This window comes from Vombatus ursinus, unplaced genomic scaffold (genome assembly GCF_900497805.2).
Source record: "Vombatus ursinus unplaced genomic scaffold, bare-nosed wombat genome assembly UNPS02014812.1, whole genome shotgun sequence".
Taxonomy (NCBI): domain Eukaryota; kingdom Metazoa; phylum Chordata; class Mammalia; order Diprotodontia; family Vombatidae; genus Vombatus; species Vombatus ursinus.
The window spans coordinates 66,526,849-66,547,440 of record NW_020954590.1 but is presented as its reverse complement, the minus strand read 5'-3'; the positions used below and the strand labels follow the sequence as shown (position 1 = coordinate 66,547,440).

The window sequence follows — 20,592 nt, the reverse complement described above, 5'->3', positions numbered from 1 at the left end:
TTGAAAAGTCAGGAGATGGAGTGGTGTGTTCGTTGGGCAGTAAGAAGGCCAGTGTCAATGGATTGTAGAGTATGTGGAAGATAGTATTTTGAAAGGAAGGAAAGGTTGTGAAGGGATTTAAATAGCAAAGCATTTTATATGTGATCCTATAGGAGACACTGGAGTTTATTGAGTTGGGCTGTGGAGTTAACATGGTTGGACCTGCTCTTTAGGAAAATCACTTTGGCAGCTGAGTGGAGGATGATATAGAGGGGGGGAAACTTGAGGAAGGAGGACCAACCAGAAAGTTATTGAAATAGAATAAATATATGAGGTGATAAGGGCCTGAATCAGGATGGTGGTTGTGTAAGTAGAGAGAAGTGAATTTATATGAGATGTATTTTGAAAGAAGAAACAAGATTTGGCAATAGATTAGATATGTGAGTTGAGTGCAAGTGAGAAGTCAGGGAGGACACCAAGGGTGAGTGTCTAGGAGACTGAGAAGATTGTGTTGCCCTTGACAATAAAAAGAAAGTTTGGAAGAAGGGAGTGCTTGTGGGGAGAAAGATAAGGGGTTCTGTTTTCTACATATGGAATTTGAGGTATCTGTGGAACACCAAGTTCAAGAAATTTAAGAGGTGGTTGGTGATATAGAATGGAATTCAGAAGAGTAGTAAGGGCTGGAGATATAGATCTAGGTATCATTTGCATAGAGATAATAATTGAACCCAAGAAAGCTGATGAGATTAATGAGTGAAATAGTATAGTGGGCCCACGACAGATCCCTGCGAGACACTCAAGGTTAATAAGTATGAGTTGAATGAAGATCCAGCAAAGGAGATGGAGAAAGAATAGTCAAGCAGACAGGAGAACCAGGAGAAAGCAGTGTCATGAAAGCTTACTGAGGACAGTATCCAGAGAAAAGGGTGACAGACAGTATTAAAGTGTGCAGAGGATGAGGACTGAAAACAAGACATTAGATTTGGTAAGAGATCATTGGTAACTTTGGAGAAAGAATTTCAGCTGAATAATGAGTTTGGAAGCAAGACTGCAGAGGGTTTAAAGGGGAAAAGGAGGCACCAAATATAGACAACTTTCTTTCTCTCTCTCTCTTTTTTTAGGCAATTGGGGTTAAGTGACTTGCCCAGGGTCACATAACTATTAAGCGTCAAGTGTTTGGTCTGAGGCTGGATTTGAACTCAAGTCCTCCTGACTTCAGGGCTGGTGCTCTATTCACTTTGACACCTAGCTGCCCCCATAGACACCTTTCTTAAAGAGTTTAGACATAAAGGGAGGAGAGATATAGGATGATAACTAGGACAGATGGTTATATTAAGTGGGGATTTTTATGGATAGAGGAGATAGGGGCATGTTGACAGGCAGCAGGAAAGCAGCTAGAGAATAGATATGGGAGGATAATTTGTGGGGATGGAAGGATCAAGATGGGCTGAAAGCATAGCTGTAGGCTACATGGATATGCGGCCAATAGAGGAGGGATTCAAGATAAGAAAGAGACGGGCAAAATGACTGATGGAGAAAAGAGGTGATGGAATCAAGGTCAAAAGACATTAATCTCTGAGAGTGAAGCAAAAGAGGAAAGGATATATGGAGATCTGGAGAAGTTTTGAGGTGTGGAATAGGTAAGATGGGGGAACTTACTACAAATGGCTTCAATTTTCTCATTTAAGTACAAGAGGGTTTCATATGTTGATGAGAGGACAAGAACTAGGGGGCTTGAAAAGAAAGTATGGAAAATTTGTGAGAAATATGATATGGACCCTATAGTGGTAAAGCCTCAGTTAAGGTTAACTAACATGAATTTGTAGAGAATCAAATTACATTTATTCAATGTCATGAAAGACTAGCACAGGTATAGCTAGGTGGCATGGTGGATAGACTGAGCATTGGACCTGGAATTGGGAAGACTCATCATCATGAGCTCAAATATGGCCTCAGACAAGTACTTGCTATGTGACCCCTAGGCAAGTCACTTAACCCTGTTTGCCTCAGTTTCCTCATCTGTAAAATGAGCTGGAGAAGGAAATGGCAAACCACTCCAGAATCTTTGTCAAGAAAACCCCAAATGAGTTCAACAAAGAGTAGGGCATGACTGAAAGGACAACAATAACAGCTACAACAAGCATGGGTGTTAAAAAAAAAAAACACCCAAAATTGATATTAAAACTCTTTTTGGAATGCTCTACACTTCCCTCAGGCTAAAAATTAAAATAATCTGTTATATTATTAGTCACAAATAAAGTCCTGGGGTTTATTTTATTTATACACATAAAAGAAATGTCTAAAGTATGTCTTCTTATAATAGCTAGGTCCTCCCACCAACCTGTAGATTCCCTGTCCCTTCTCTGGCTCTTTTTGCCAGCCAAGCTTTGTTTCCCAACAAAAAATCAAATTTTCTGCTGTTGCCATTAACTACTGGAACCACCATTGTTTATGTGATTTGGCAAAATATTGGCCTCCACCACGAGGGCCAGAGCCCCTGCCTTCAAAGTGTCTTCCATTCATTGGGATGAAGTTTGAAAACTGATTGTTGTAGTTGCCAAAATCATTGTATTGTTTACCACCTCCAAAGAAAAAGATTAAAAATAACCCAGACCCAAACAGTAGGGCTTTATTTATATGATCAGTGTCTGCAAAATTATGATCAGTTTGTGAATTCTTCCATCTGTGTCTAGGAGTGGAGTAAGAGAAGGCAGACTAGGTTGGGGTAAGGGAAAAGGAAGAGTGAAGATCCAGGGTAGGAACAGCCAGATAAAGGATTCAAAGTGGGTGATAGGGTACTGTTAAAGAGGCTGATAACAGGGTCAAGACTGTGAGGGGAGGCAAATGAAGATAGAACTGCGGTCATAGAAAAGGAGAATAGAGAACGTTCCCAGATTGACAAAGTTCAGCAAAGGTAAGGCGGAGAAGGGTAGAAGGACAGATAGTCATGATAAGAGAAGGGAATTTAAGAATTCAGAATTTGTGGTGGAATAGTATGCTTGAGTCTATAGTATGACTTCCCCTTTGGTGGGTGGCTGAAGCTGAATGGATGGAGGAGGGACTACAAGGGTCACTGATGGGAATACCATAGTCACCAAGAATAAAGGGCAGGCGTCAGGATGGAAAAGAATGCTATGAGTCAAGCATGAAAACAAAAACTTCACATTTTATTTTAAATCTCACCATGTCATGAATGTGACAGGTTCTTCAACTCTTGGCCAAGTGAAATTCGGATAGTATCTATACAATAGTACGCTTTCTCTTCATATTACCTGAGATTATACTTTATACAGCAAAAGACAAGAGCACCCGACTTTCTTATTCCTGAAAACAGGATGGAATTGTGTTTTTCCCGATGGCAACCCTGATTTTATCAGATGGAATACCATGAGCTCCCAATAATATTTGTGGACTGAGTTTTGCCTATTGCTTAGACAAGCACTCAGAGTCAGGTAACTGTTCAGTTTAGAGCAGAAATCAAATGAATACAGTGATGAATGCCAATGAGACACACATCTGAGAAAACCGTGTATTGAAGAAATGATCTCCTTAAGAAGCTAACCCTCTAAGAAGTTTTATACCAAGAAGCCATAAAAGCTGAATTATTACTGGGAAAAACACAGTAAGATCCAAAAATTCCTGAAGGCACTTTCATATAATTTTGGCATCTATGTCATCTTCTACCACAGTGACTCCATCATGTACTTCTCCAAAGTTAGGTGTGTATTGTATTTGGAAAACAAAATAAACACACAACTATAACAGAGTATCTAATTTGCACAGAAGCCAGGGATACACAGATAGAGAAGACTAGTAAAAATCCTGTTGTCTCTCTTGATACATACTATTTGAGTTTTCTAATTAGATCTGATAGTAGCTTGATAACACAGCTGGTGTTATTTTAAACTGTTACTGGAGAATGGGTAGCTAAATTTAGGACAGAATCAACATTATTGCAAATATTTTAAGCATAAATATATTGGGACATAACATATTTAAAATCTATGTTATCTCCAACTCACACCATTAGATTGGCAAAGATGAAAAAAAGGACAATAGTAAATGCCGGAGAAGCTGAGGGAAAACAGTCATATTAATGTACTATATTGGTCTAGCCATTCTGGTAAGCAGGTTAGAACTATGTCCCAAAAGTCAATAAACTATCTTGCTACTCATCTAACCCTAACCTCTCTCCTGACTTTCAGTCTTGCATCTCCAACTGCCCATTGTATATCTCAACCTGGATGTCCCAAATACATCTTAAATCTGACAAATATAAAACTCAATTAATTATCTTTCTTCCCAAACTCTCCTCTGCACTAACCTTCCCCATTACTGTTGAGAGTACTACCATTCTCCCAGTCATCCAAGACTGCAACTGAAGTGTCACCTTAACTCCTTACTTTCTCTCTCACCAGCCCCTCCCAATAGCTGATCTGTTGCCAAGGCCTTAGCCATTGTAACATCTCACATATGCCCCCTTCTCTTCTTTGATACCAGAACAGACATCATCACCTTCAACTTGGAATACTGTGATAGCTTTATGTATGGTCTCCCGGCCTCAAATCACTTGCCAAGCCAGTCCACCATCCACTGTCCACTCAGCTGTCAAAATGACCTTCCTAAAACTCAAATCTGATCCTGTCATCCCTCTGCCTCCAGTCAATAAACTCCAGTGACTCCCTATCACTTCCAGGATCCAATATAAAATCCTTTCATATTCAAACCTGGCATCCTCCTACTTTTTCAGTCTGCTTATACCTTATTCACTCCCATATATTCCTGTGATCCAGTAACAATGGATCTTTGCTGTTTCTCCTACAAGACAATCTATTTCCATCTCCATGCATTTTCTCTAGCTCTCCTATATGACTGGAATGATTTCCCTCCTCACCTCTGCCTTCTGACTTCCTTCTGGTCCTGGCTAAAACTCCACCTTCTACAAAAAAAATCTTTCCTGATCCCTCTCAATGCTTAGCACCTTCCATCTCTTGACTGTCTCCAATTTATCCTGTATATATCTTGTTTGAACACAGTATATTTGCACCAACAGTTCGTGTTTTGTCTATCCAATTAGCCCCTGACCCCCTTGAGAGCAGGGACTGTCTTTTGCCTTTTTTTGTATTTCCAGTGTTTAATAGAGTACCTAGCACATATTAGGTGCTTAAACAATGTTTGTTGAAAGGACTCATGATGAAAAATGCTAGTCCCATCCAGAGAAAGGAACTGATAGAATCTGAATGAAGATCTAAGCACATATTTTCACTTTATTATTTTCTTGTATGTGTGTGTTTTTTGTGGTCTGTTTCTTCTTTCACAGCATAACTAATAAAGAAATATGCTTTATACAATTGCCCATATATAACCTATATTACATTGCGAAACCATCTTAAGGAAGGGGAAGGTGAGGGAAGGAGGGAGAAAATTTGGAATGTAAAATTAGAAAAAAAGAATGTTAAAATTTGTCTTTATGTGTAATTGAAAAAATAAAACACTGTTAAAATTAAAAATAGCTAATTAAAATTTTTGTTAACTGACTGTCTAAACTATGTGCATATCCTCTGACACAGTGATAACTCTACTACCCCCAAGAGATCCAAGTAAGAGGAAAAGGACCCATATGTACAAAAATATTTGTAACACCACATTTTTGTGATAGCAAAGAACCAGTGACTCAGAGGGTATGCATCAACTTGGAAATGGCTGAAAAATTGTTATATAAACATAATGGAATATTATTGCATTATAGGAAATTATGAAAAGACCATTTCAGAGAAATCTAGGAAGATTTATATGAAATGAAGCAGAGTGAAGTGAGTAGAACTACAGAAGTAATTTATGTAACAGGAACATTGTAAAAGACAAAAGACTAAAGAAATCAGATCAATGTAGTGACCAATCACAATTTCAGAGAACAGATGATGAAGCATGCTATCCATCCCAAGGGACAGAAGTGATGGGCTAAAAATACAAAACTAGAAATATTTTTGGATGTGTCCAGTGTAGAAATTTGTATTTCTTTATTATGCTTATTTTTAACAAGATGGGCTTCTTTTTCTTCCAGTTTTTATGGGAAGTAGGAAGGAGATGGCAATTAGAGATAGCAGTCCCTTACCTCAAATGAGAAAAGGTCAGAAGGAATCTCAGACAAGACAACTTTGAAAATTACGTGATGAATTTATAATATACTTTTTGAGAAAGCAAGGTTTATATGATAAATTCACAATTTGATGTATAATCTTCTCCTGTTCCATAATGTATACGAAAATGCTCATTTTATTGAGTATTTGTTAAATTCAGAATAAAAAAATAAAAGAAAATGGAAAGAAAGAAAAAAAATTAAATCTCTCATCTACCGAAAAAAAATACAGCCTGATCCTTGGCCAATTTTAGAGGGGCCATTGATTCACCTCAACAAATATTAAAATATTTACTATGTGCAATCTTTATAAATAAGGATCAAATGGGAGTAATGTTTATAAAAGCATTTAGGACAGTGTCTAGCACATAGTAGGAACTTAATAAAATGCTTATTCCCTCCCCTCCCCTCCCCTTTCGTCCTAGAAAGCTGAAGGAGGCTAGATATCAATTTATCAAAACATTTGACCCTCCTGCATCTGGAACTCAGATTCCTAGAGCACAGACACCAGAGGTCTTGTTCCCCTAATCAAGGGGTTAAAATTAGAGGTGACATCTCATGGAAGCACATTCCCAAACAGAAACTTTGAGGATAAATAACTATTGGTTTTGTTCTGCCAATGGAATAGGTCATAGTAATCTACCTTAATTTATTAAGTAGCCAGTTTTACCTCCTAAATGAGTACAAGCGGAACAACCATGTTACCTTCTGCTGAATACTCACCCTTATTCTTATTGTCCCTAGTCCCACTACAACCCCAATTCACCCATTGCCCAGCCCATCCTATTATCCTTTTGAAGTCCTTATTCTATTGCCCCCATAAACTCTACTACATCCTTGAACTTTTGGACCAACATTCCTTCAACTTCTCCACTGTAATAAAAACCTTACTACTCAGGATACCACATTCCTTGTAATCTTCTTGACCAACAGTTACACCTCCATTTCACTACTTCTGTTTGTGACACCAATATTCACCCTGTCCTCTCCATTCCATCTCTTCAAGATCTCGTGCATCCACTTCCTCTATTTTATTCCTACTATGAATTCCCTGCTGCATCTAGACTGGTAGGTGTCTTAGTGGACAGAGCACCATCTCAAGAAGACCTGAGTTCAAATATGGCCACAGACACTTATTAGCTGGGCAGCCTGGGCAAGTCATTTAACCTCTGACTGATTCAGTTCCCTACCTGGCAAATGGTGATGCTAACAATAGCATCTATGTCACGTGGACAATATTTGTAAAGTACTTAGCACAGACCTCGCCACATGGTAAGTACTTAATAAACATTTACTCCTCTTCACTGCCCTCAGTTTAAGCTCTCATTACAAATCAGTCAAAAAGCATTTATTAATCACTTAGTACTGTGTTAAATGCAACAGATACAAAGAAAGGTAAAAACAGTCCCTGTTCTCAAGGAACTCACGTTCAAATAGAGGAAACAGCGTGTAAATAATTGTTGTTGTTCAGTCATGTCCAACTTTTCATGATCCCATGGTTCATACTGTCTGCAGGTTTTCCCGGCAAAGATACTGGAATGGTTTGCCATTTCCTTCTCCAGTGGATTAAGGCAAACAGGGCTAAGTGACTTGGCCAGGGTCACACAGCTAGTAAGTATCTGAGGCTGAATTTGAACTCAGGTCTTCCTGATTCCAGTTCCAGCCCTCTATCCACTAAGCCATCTACTTCCAAAGTAAATAACTAGGCACGTATAAAAACATAAACAGGTAGATGGGGGATAATCTCAGAAGGGAGGGAACTAGCTGCTGGGAGAACCAAGAAAGACCTCCTGTAAAAGGTGAATTTGAGCTGAGACTTGTAATGGCATCCTTATAGATTTTCCAATCTCTACTCACCCCCTATTCTGACTTCCCCAATTCTCTATTCAGCTGCCAAGATAACACTTCTTACGCATAGATCTGATTATGCCACTCCTCTGCTCAAAAATCTTTAGCTACTCTCTGCTGCTTCCTGTGTAAAGCTCAGACTCTTTCACTTAATAATCAAGAGCCCTCATAATATGACTCTGCATCTCTTCAGTCTTATCTCAAAGTATACACTCTATTCTCTAGCTAAACTGGACAAGCCCCTATCTCCAAAATATGCATTGCATTTTTATGTCTTTGCTCATGCCACTCTCCATTTCTGAAATGGGGAGTTTTGCCTACTGGTTACCCACTCTTTAGAGGCCAAATCAAATGCTACCTCCTCTAGGAAGTTTTTCCTGATTTCCTAATTTATAACAATATTCCCTTCAGACTTCTCACAGCAGTCTGTTGTAATTTTCCAATATATTTATCAGGTAATATTTTTTATTGCCTATCTTTGTATCTCTTCTCCTTATTAGACTAAATTAGTTGTTGGTGACAGAAAGCACTGTGCTCTGCATACCTCAAGTACATAATGCTTGTTCGATGATTCTTAGAGTCACTTGGTTCTATTGGTAATAGACTTGGTAATACACATGAAGAAATTAATTTAAATTTATAAAGTGTTTTCAAGTAGATAAAGCATTTTCTTTTTTTAAATTTATTTTGTTTTATCAACAATCACTTCCATGATAAAGCATTTTCAAATATATCATCTCCTGTGATGGTAATAACCAGTCTGTGAGATATGCAGTGCAAAGATTAACATCCAATTTTAAAGATGAGGAAACTGACCCTTCCCATCAGGCCCTGTTTCCCCAAACAAATTCTTATGTTTTAAAAGATGGGCAAAGTGGGTAAGGGGCAGCTAGGTGGCACAGTAGATAGAGCACCAAGCTTGGAGTCAGAAGACCTGAATTCAAATCTGCCCTAAGACATTTACTAGCTGTGTGATCCTGGGCAAGTCACTTAACTCTGTTTACTTCAGATTTCTCATCTGTAGAAATAAGCCAGAAAAGGGAAACCCCAAATGGGATCATGAAGATCCCAAAATGGGGGTCATGAAGATCTGTACAAAATTGGAATGACTGAACAACAACAATAACAAAAGTGGGAAAAGGGATCTAATACATCTGTTCATGTAAGGAGCACAATTTCTTAATAGAATGACAAGAACACATGACAGAGAGAAGGCAAAATTACACCATTCTTCTATTCCTTTTGTTTCCTAAGGTAAACAGTCCACGGACTGTGAAAAATAAAATGTAAATGGTTAATAGGAGTGAAAAAATGGAAAGAGAGCACTTCACTGGCCTCAGCTGGTTCATCACCAAACCTGGATGAACTTTATCCCAGGGTACTAAAAGAATTGGCAGATGAGATTGCCAAATGGTGTCAAAAAAGATTGTGGAGCGTGAGAAAGGAACGACAGGCCTGAACTGAGAAAAATATTCTTCTGATTTTTAAAAAAAATTTTGAAGGGTGGTAACTTCAGGCTCTTATGACAAAAACTTGACACTGCAGTGCCTGACACATAGTAGGTGCTTTATGTCTGTTGACTTGACTAGAAAGTATATTTAAAGTGGTAGATTTTCAGCATTTTGAAAGGGAAGCAGTGAGCCCCAAGAACCACCACAGATTCACCAACAGGAGGTTTTGTCAGGCTAACCCTATTTCCTTTTTGGATGGGCAAAAGAATGCAGAAATATTGCTGAGACATGATATACCTGAATCTTTGCAAGGAATTTGAGAAAATCTCTCCTGATATCCTCATAGATAAAATGGAGAGATGTAAGCTAAGATATAGGATCAGAGGATTATAGATTTATAGTTAGAAGGGACCTCAAAAAGGTCCAACACCTTCATTTTATATATGAGCAAATAGTCCAAGAAAGGTGTGGGCTGGGTGATGATTAATGTGAAAAAGACCTAGGTGTTTTAGTGGATTGAAAACTCAATATGAGTTACCAATGTGACACAGCAGTCAATAAAGTTAATGTGCTCTTATGCTGATTTAATAAAATTATAGTATTCAAAGTACTTAGATTGATAGCCTTGCTGTCTGTAGTCTATCCTAATCTGACACATCCACAATGTTGTATTCAATTCTGGGGCTGTATTTTAGGAGGATCATTGACAAATTAAAGTACATACACAGGAGGGCATCTGGAAAGGTAAGGAGGCCACATCTTATGAGGATGGTTCAAGGAACTGGGGACGTTTAGCTTAGAGAAGAGAAGCTGAGAAAGTGGGTGGAGAAGAGACATAACTGCTGTATTCCAATACTTGAACTTTTGTTCCTAATAGTATATTTTTTCAAGTATTGTTGCTTAATCATTTCAGTTATGTCTGACTCTCCATGACCCCATTTGTGGTTTTCTTGGCAAAGATACTAGAGTGGTGTGCCATTTCCTTTTCTAGATCATTTTACAGATGAGGAAACTAAGGCAAACAGGGTTAAGTGACTTGTCTAGGGTCACAGAGCTAGTAAGTGTTTGAGGCTGGATTTGAACTCAGGTCTTCCTGACAGTAGGCCCAGCATCACCTCACCACCTAGCTGTCTCCTTTAAGTATTATTTCAGATCAAATGATGAACTTCACAAGTCCTACTCTATTAAGGCAGCTACTTTCATAGAAGGTGACATCCAATTAGCATAATAGTTAGGTGTATGGAATCTGTGGAAAAACCACAAAGAAAATTTATCAATTGGAAATATTTGTCCCATGAGCATACCTTAATACTACCACTACTATCAACTGGTTCTAGCCCAGGGACTTGAATCCAGTATAAAAATGGAGGTCGGGCACTAGCCTGGTTTCATCTGCAGTCCAAAGGACTCTGTGGTTTTGGTGATAAACTAAAAGTGTGGGTCAAAATGAACAAGAATCTTGTAGTCCAGTTTGGTCTTTCTCTACTTCCTTAAATTCATCCTTAAGAGGAACAGAATCCCTGGACTGACAATTACCCAGAATCAGGCCTGACCTGTCTAAGCCTCCCAAGTCTTCCCTTATCTTGAACGACTGTCTTAGAAGTAGACTGGCTTTGACAAGTGGAGTGTGAGGGGGACTTGTGGCAGAGGGAAGAGGCATTTATCTCACTGCACTGTCTTCATGACTTCTTGGATTGCCATGACTTTCAGGCCTCTATATTAGAAGGGAAAGAAAAAGAGGGAACAACACAAATACTTTGATGTAGAACTTGATTATAGTCAAGTCAATAAGCATTTATTAAACATTTATCATCAATTATTAATTTATTATTATATAAAAGCATGGGTATCAGCCTGCTTAGGTAGATGAGGTCAGTAAGTGGTACTCTTTCCATCTACTTCTTACCTGGCAAATTACTGAAAGCAGTTTTATAAACTCCAAGGTGATTTTAATGCTGGAATTAATGTCATTTAACCATGCTCTTGTGCATTTTACACCACAGTTCATAAATAAAGAAAAAGAATATTGATCCCATAATGGAAATTTTTTTTTTCTGTCCAGTACTACCAGGGATTCTGGGTGTTAGAGAGTTGGACAGCCAGAGATCAGTTTCATTTACATACCCGCTTTAACAATTTAACCTAGTTTTGCAGATCTATGCCACCAATGACCTAAGTGGGGAGGGATTATGAGAGGGAGAGGCAAATAGCATCAAATAGCTCCATAACACTGCTAAAAGCATAGCAGCAAGTAAATTGCTCATTCAGGACTGCCCTAGCAGACTGCTTTCACAATACCTACTGCATCAATGAGGGTCCCTGTGTGAATGAGGTTACAATCCCCATGCAAATATCAAACTTATTACATGGCAAAACAACTAACTCCCAGCATAGTCATTTGACCTTTATAGCAATGCTTTTAGAAGAAAGAGCAAGATGTTGGTGTACCAAATACCTTTTCATAAAAAGAAATGATGGAGGTCAATTATTGATGTGTTCCCCCCAAACATAGACTGTGCAGCAGTTTTAGTTTCCTAGCCTCACTAATGTATAACACCATTACTAGATTCACAAAAAGCTCATCTTAATAACTTGAAAAAAAGACAATTAAGATTTGCAGTCCTCTATAACACATAACCAAAAAAAACCAACAAAAACCCAACAACTGAGACATGGCAATGCTACAAATACATCTGTACACACACAACTCATTTAGTTATTTTGTTCCAGACTTTACGATCTAATCAATGTCCACAGAATCAGAGAATTTGAGAGTTGGAAGAGACCTTGGAAGCCATCTAGTTTAACCAATATGTGGAAAAAATTCAAGTAGAAAACATCCAATACATGATTATATAGCCTCTGCTCAAAGAACATCTATTAGGAACACATGGTATGGAAAAGCTCTCTACCAATGCAAATCAACAACTTCTCAGTAACTATAGTCTTAATTTCCTGTTGTTCCGTTGTTCACTCATGTCCAATTTTTCACGACCCCATGGAACATACTGTCCATGGGATTTTCTTGGCAAGGATACTGGAGTGGTTTGCCATTCATATAAGTGACTTGTAAGATAGTAATAAGTAAGAGAAGTTAAGTGACTTGCCCAGGGTCACACAGCTAGTGAGTGTCTGAGACCAGATTTGGATTTAGGTCTTCCTGGGAATTTTACAGAAGTGTAGACAACATACAAAGGCCAGCAGACAACATAGAAAAAATTTAGAAACTCAGAAATGCATAAAATACATGTATAGTACTGTATAACTCCAACCCGAATTTTACAATGAGGTGCTGTAAATACCCTATAAAAGAAAAAGAAGAAATTTAAACTTCTCTGGTATGAAAGGAGGGCCAAAAAATTTTACATGGATTTTCCAGATTTCGGAGTTACACACCCCTAATCCCTGCAATGTGGAAGGGATAACTGTAGATTGTGTGTGTATAGTGTGTGTGTATATATGTTTATCTCTCTCTCTATATATATATATGTATTATATGTATATGTATACATATATATAGAGAGAGAGAGAGAATGTAAACTATCTTTAATTATTGTTTTTAACTTTTTAACAACTGTGAGATGAAAGGAAGGTGTGCATTGTTATACCATTTGACAAGAGGCACAATGAAAGGAAGAAAGGGAAAGTTACTTACATATGAGGCTGAAGAACCAGGCCCTAGTTTTAGTTCTACTGGTAACTTTCTCTGTGACCTTGAGAATAACTCCTGGGCTTTGGTTTTCTCATCTGGAGTGGATGAAAGCTAAGAGCTATTTCAGCCCTAGGAGTCTATGATTCTAAGTGCTTTAGGACAATGGGATCATATGGTAAGTGACTTTAGACATGGGAGCAAACCCCACATTTTACAGATGAAGAAACTGGGGTCCAAAGAGAGTGAAACAGCTTGCCCTGGGTCACAGAGATTGTAAGTGGCTCAGGTGGTCTTGACTCCAAATATGGAGCTCTATCCACTTTATCAAGTTGCTTCTCAATTGACCCAGGACACTTTTGTTATGGCCAGAATTTAGGTCTCTTGATTCCCTGCCCTGTGCCCTTTACATAACTATTAAAATAATTATACCCACAATAAATGCATTTGACATATTAATGTCTGAGTGATTTCAATTCCAGTCTTAGCAAGTATAACCCTATCTAAAATAAACTTTTCAATCAAGTAAGAAAAAATTCTTACTACCTGAGAGGAATCTAAAAGCTGTAGAGTGTTTACAAAGGAACATGCTACTACCTTTCAAATAGTCTCAATACCCATTACTACTGAGATGTAACCTAGGGCCCTTTTGAACTTTGTCACGCTAGAAATCCACAGAAACAGCTTTCTAGGGAGCTGACAGATGTGGAAAACTGTGGTTTTCCTATTAACAAGTAAGTCACCTATTGAGCATCCTCATAAAAGAATCTAGAAGAATAAGTCTTGAGTGTCTGTTGAATTTAATGGAATAGATAATAAAATGAAATAAAGTATGTAAAAGCATTTTGCAAACCTTAGAGTGCTATATAACTGTCAACTATTATTAGTCATCTGGCTCCCACCTACCTTTCCAATCTTCTTTCTTATTATTCCCCTTCATTTACTCTGTTCCAGTCAAACTTGCCTACTAGCTGTTCCCTGGACACAGCATTCCATCTCCAGCCTCTTGACCCATAAGTCAAAGTTCCCCACACCTGGGATGCCCTCCCTCCTAACCGCCACCTCTTGGAATTCTACATAACACAGAGCTTAATAATGGACAATATTTATCCAGCACCATAAAGTTTGAAAACTGCTTTTACCTTTATTATCTCAATTTACCCTTACATCATCCTTGTGAGACACAATATATGTGCTATTATTAGGTTCATTCGACAGATGAAGAAACTGAGGCTAAAAGACATTGAGTGACTTGCCAGGGTTAACACAGCTAGTAAGTATCTTTGGTGAGATTTGAATACAGGTCTTCCCATTCCCAAGTCCAGCGTTCTATCCACTATGCTAGGGCTTCTTAAACCTTTATAATGTTCATTATATACAAAACAATTGCCAAACACTTACTAAGGAGCATGTTCAGGAAATAGGAACTTCTCTTTTATACATCTGAACTCCTAAAGACAATTTATTTATAGCTTTCCCTAGATATGGTCTCTTCCTTCGGACTTCACTTAAGGATATAAAATATTTCATTTTTAATAGTTATTCATATGCATAATTTGTTTTCCTTGCTGGATTGTAAGCATCCCAGAAGCAGGAACCATAACTTATTCATGTACGTATTCTCCCTTTCCTAGGGCTTACCAAATATCTATGGAATTTAATATAGTTAGGATTATGACAAAAAGATTAAGACAAAGGAATTAATTAGAGGAAGAAAACTCTATCTGCACAGTTACTATTTTATTTACTCTGACATAAATACAGGCATATGACCCACAATAGTAGAAAACAGATCTGGTCAGCAACCCCACAACCCCCATGATAGTGGGAGATCCCATTCCAGGAAACTCATCGAGCCAATTCCTTCCTGTGAGGCTTAAGTAAAGTAGCCTCCAACACAATAGGAAACGAAGAAGAGGGAGAGGAATTAGGGAGGTCACTTCAGTTGAGACTCTTTAGTGTCTTTTATTCCACCTAAAAATGTTTATCTCATAGCTCCAGCTACAAGAAAATTGAGCAATAATTGGGACCTTACTTGAATAATTTTTCCCAATTCATTTAAATGGAAAAAGTACAACCAGCACAATGTCAGACGTGCATTGGACCCTTGATATTTATTTACCGATTGCCTATACGCTTCAGTGGCAGCTAGGTAATGCAATGGATAGAGTACTGGGCCTGGAGTCAGGAAGACTTGAGTTCAAGACCTTACTTACTAGCTGTGTGACCCTGGGCAAATTACTTAACCCTGTTTGCCTCAGTTTCCTCATCTGTAAAAACGAGATGGAGAAGGGAATGGCAAACCACTCCAGTATCTTTGCCAAGAAAACTCCAATGGGGTCACAAAGAGTCAGACAGAGTTGAGCAAAAACAAATACATGTCAATACCAGTCCTTCTGACTCAAGAGCCCAAGCTGTTTTTCCTAAACTGTTTCAGAAGCAGCACATCCCAAGGGAATAGAGAGCTGACCTTGAAACCAGGAGGACTTAGATTTCTGATCCAACTCTGACACATATTGACACATATGACCCCAGGCAAGTCACAACTCCTGGGAGCTTTAGTCAGCTCTCTAATACTATCAATTGCATAGAAGGTGCAAACAAGCTTAGGTAGAAGAAGTTTCCTCCTCCAGCAGTTCCCAGAATCAATGAAATCACAGTCCAGTCTTTATCCCTATCCTATACACATAAACCAAAAGCTTGGGTGGGTCCTCTCTTATCTCTACTCAAATTCCTTTCCACCTCCTCTGTGACTGCTCTGCTCCTCTACAGGTTTCCCTGGAACCCATTCCAGTCTTCTCTGGATAGCCTCTCCTGGCACCTGGATTACCTCTCAGCTGTAGCTATGCTCCCACACTGATAGGACCTAAAAGGAAAAGGTTTCCAGATGGTCAGTTACACCGCATGCCTGTTCTCCTTCTATTTTATTTTACTTTTTTTTGGTGAGGCAATTGGGGTTAAGTGACTTGCCCAGGGTCACATAGCTAGTAAATGTCAAGTGTCTGGTCTGAGACTGGATTTGAACTCAGGTCTTCCTGACTCCAGGGCCGGGGCTCTATCCACTGCGTCACGTTGCTGCCCTGATCTCTTCTGTTCTCCTTTTAGAAACAAATCATAAAAACCTGGGCCAAATACTTGTAGAACTCATGTGATTTAGTCAGTAAGTATTTATTAAATATTTCCCATGTGCTAGATACTGAGACAATAAAAAGCATGGTCTCTGCCCTCAGGGAGCTAATAGCCAGTGGATTTAGTAACAGGACCATAGCATAAAATACTGTTCCACTTTGTTAGGAAAAAATTTTCAGAACCTCTCTTCCCTGCCTCTCTGAATAGGAATTTGTAATAGAAACAATCACACTAATAAATCCAGGGCATTTACACAATGGTAGAGAAACAGTCACTTCTACTGATTTGTGCCTTCAGTGGTTAGTTCAACAACAACATTTAGATAGCAGTAACTCATACAGGAGGATCTGGCTATATTTCTTTTTTCTAAGTTAAAAAACCATTCATTAATAAAAATTGGGTATGCTGCAAAGAGGGGAGGGGAGATAAAGCAAAATAACTGTGATAATTTGAGGGAAGGTTCGAAGACATGGGCAAGATTCTGGGAGGATAATTGTCTCATCAGCTTACAACCGCACACTACAAATGGCTTTTTAAATGTTGCCATCTGGTGGAACTTGGGCTCACTGTTTCCTTACTTTCTGCCTTCCTATAAATGAGCCTTACAGGCATCAGTAGATAGAGGAATACTAATGTGTTGGTAAGAAAGAAATGAAGGTTAAGAACATTACATGTCTATAAGATGAATTTCAAATATAAAAAAGATGAACTTTTTTTTTCTAACTCTCAGTCTCTTACACAAGACAAAAAATCATCTTTCTTGAAACCCCTGTGACCCCATTTAGCATTCCCAAATTTTATTCTGTCATTAAACAAAAATTATTAAAGACTTCCTATTTTGCCAGGCACTGTGCTAAGGGCTTAGGGAATACAAGGACAAGTATGAATCAGTCCCTGCCCTCAAGGAGCTTACAGGTCAATGCCAAACTGTAAATGGCCTGGAAAGGACATTCTAGGGTCTTTGGATGAATGTCCTGGACATCTTATGCTGATTTCCTTCATTCCTTTGATGCTGCTAGCTACAGACAATAAGGATAAGCAATTGAAGAATATCCTTAATTGAAAAATAATTTTCTGATGGATATTTATTTCACCACCGACTTTCCCTGTAAGAACTGATTTTTTAAAAGTTGCAGTCATTATCCTCATGTTAAAAAAAAATTGATAGTAAGGGTATGAATGATAAGGTCAGGGGTATGCTGGAGTTAGCTGGGACTGGGTCTTAAGAATCAACTGTTAAATTTTCAATGTGACCATTTACACCTTGGAAATAAGCAAACACTACAAATCAGAGCTTGATGTATTGTTTTATGGATTGTCTAATAATAAAAATAGGTAACATTGGGTGCTTACTATGGGTGGCCAGGCCCTGTGCTAATTACTTTATAATTATTATCTTATTTGATTCTCACATTTGATTGTGTGAGATATGTAGTATAAGTATTATCCTTACTTAATAATCATTTTAAAAATGAAAATGATGATAATGATAATAGCTAACATTCCTATAGCACTTACTATGTGCCAGGTACTGTGCTAAGCAATTTACAATTATTATTTTACTTGATCTTGTGAGATATGTAGTATAAATATTATTCTTAATAAAAAATTTTAAAAATAGCTAACATTTACATTGCACTTATTATGTGTCAGGTACTGTACTAAACTGTAATAATTATTACTTCATTTGATCCTCACAATATCTGTGGCATGTAGGTGCTATTATTATCCCTATTTCATAGAAAAAGAAACTGAGGCAGACAGAGGTTAACTTGACTTGCCTAGAGGTCGCACAGCTAGTTAGTGTCTGATGTTGGATTTGAACTTAGGTCTTCCTGACTCCAGGCCTGGTGCTCTATCCACTGTTCTATCCGCTCTATCTCATCTCGCTGCCCTCATTAAGAAAATGATGGGAAAAGTATTAATAATGTAGATTAAACTTAAAAGTGTAACATGTGTGAATTGTTTTACAATGAACTGATTTTAAAATATACCAGCTCACCCCTGGATAAGGTATATAGTAAGGTATAGTGTGTGTGTGTGTGGACCTTACCTTAAGCATCCAGGCTTGTTCCTGGTTGTTGAAATGAAGTACTCCCCTGAGGAATATGGCACTGGAATAAAAACAGAGATAGAGGGAGAGAAAACAAGAGAATACACAGTTTAGAACAATAAGAACATGGGGGAAAACAGTCATGTTACGGTGGACAGGGTGTTAGCAGTGATGAAAAAGGAAACAAGTACATCACAATACCTGGATTCAGTTGCTAATACAATAGCCCAGTGTTTAATTAATACTCACAACTGGATGGGGCTCCTGGCAGTTAGGAGTTAATATATTTCTAGGTATTTGTCAAATGTAATCTAGTTTTCTTTTGCTCCTAATGGACTTAATTTGTATTTTTATCTCCTCTCTTAATGAGACCTCTGTTAGGCTACTAGCTGTGTTTCTCCAGAGATTATAAAAAAGACAGTACTTCCAATATGGTCCCAAATGCCTGATCTAAAACGGGAATGTCGACTACCAAAAATCTCCTTCTGTTTTTCAGTGACAATAACAATGCTGATCCAGTATCTTGGTCAAATTTCAACCTCACAACATCAATCAGAATAGTATTTTTCCAAGCCAAACTATACCACAGAATGATAAACTATATAAATTTTCAATTAATATTAATTTATTGATGTTTATTAATTTAATTAATTAATGTTAATTATTAGCCAATAAGCATTTATTAAGTATCTACAAAGTGCTCGGCACTGTGCTGGTGTCAGGCACACAAAAACAAAAATGAAGCAATCTATGACCCTAAGGAATTTATAATATATAAAGCATGGGGAAGTAATACATACATATATAGGAATATACAAAATAAACTACCAAAGAAATACAAGGTAAGTTTTGGGGTAAAGGCACTTGAACCTGAGGGATCAGGAAAAGCTTCACACAGAAAGAGATGATTGAGCTGGGCCTTAAAGGAAACTAGGGTTTCAGTGAAGAGGGAAGGAGGGCATTTCAAACATGAGATATAGCCAGGACAAAATCTGTGTGGATAAGAAAAAGGCCAGCACGGCTAGCAGCAGTGTGTGTAGAAGGAAGTAATGTTTCCTAGTTGAAAAAACCTAAGTTGGAACCAGGTTGTGAAGACCTCAAAATACCAGAGAAGTTTATATCTGTTCACTGAGGTAAGTGATAATAATGGACAAAGTGCTGGACAAGGAATCAGGAAAATCCAAATTTGCATCCTACCTCTGGTCCCTTAATATTTAGGTGCGTGATGTGAGAGGAGGGCAAGCCACTTAACCTCTCTCTAGGCCCCAGCTGCCTCATATGCAAAATAGTGGTAATAATAAAACTATCTTTCAGGGGATTGTTCTGTGGGTAAAATGAGCTAATTTGTCAAGCCCTTTGCAAACCCTGAAGCACTATGTAAATTTATTTGTTATCATTGATAATAATAAGTCACTGGAGTTGATTTAGTAGGAGAATGACCAGGTCAGACCTGTGCTTTAGGAAAATCACTTTGGCAGCTGAGTGGAGCATAGCTTGGATTGGAGAGAGATTGAGACAAGGAGATCAGTAGACAGTTCCTCCCTCCAATGTTTCAGTGCTTTTCAGGGCCTTCCCAGCATCCTCAAAGAAAGAGAGAGCAAGTCGTGGGAGGAACAGGATGCGGAGAAATGGATCATAGGACATGGAGCTAGAAGGGCCCCTAGTGGCCACTGAGTTCAATCCCCTCATTGTTACAGATGAGGAAAATGAGGTCCACAGAGGGTTAAATGATTTGCCTATAAAGGTGGTAAATAGCAGACGCAGGATTTGAACCTAAGTCCTGATACTTTTTTCTACTATTCCATAAAGTTTCATGGAAAAAGAGTCGGTTTAAGTTTGTAGATTTTACTACCTAAGGTTAACTTCTTGAAAGTTTTGCTGATCAGGGTTAGTCATCAACTCTTCTTCCAAACATCTTGATATTTGTATGTAATTGAGAAATATTTAACAAAATTAAAAATACAATAAAACCTACATAATACTACATTTTAAAACTAAGTCAATAAGCGGTCTGCAGGGATCCTTATGCACAAATTAAAGACTCCTGTTTCTATGAGTCTGACCTCATTGACATACAGGACATGTGGTCTCCATTCAGGGCATCCCTCTACTTCCTCCCTACCAGAAAATTAGATTCTAACTATGGAATCACCCTGGGCCTTGATATACCATTTTGGGGCACCTGCTCCCCAGCCATCTCTATGACATATTACTGTGCTCATAACCACCTTTGAACTCCCCTTTACAGTGTTGCCCTCCCTAAGGTCAGAGGCTATTTTGCCTATTTGTATCTCTAGAGTTTAGCACATTGTTTGGAACAAAACACTTACTAAATGCTTTATGT

The 20,592-nt window shown here is 38.2% G+C and overlaps 1 protein-coding gene across 2 annotated transcripts in view; it reads right to left on the bottom strand.

Annotated features, from left to right (window-relative positions):
* The window catches only part of LOC114053760 (microtubule-associated protein RP/EB family member 2), a 193,017-nt gene that overhangs the window by 121,805 nt on the left and 50,620 nt on the right, over positions 1-20,592 (bottom strand). For both annotated transcript variants that reach the window (XM_027876899.1, XM_027876898.1), the window contains one exon: positions 18,249-18,309. The gene's annotated coding sequence lies outside the window, so the exon portion shown is untranslated. The remainder of the gene's footprint in view (positions 1-18,248; positions 18,310-20,592) is intronic.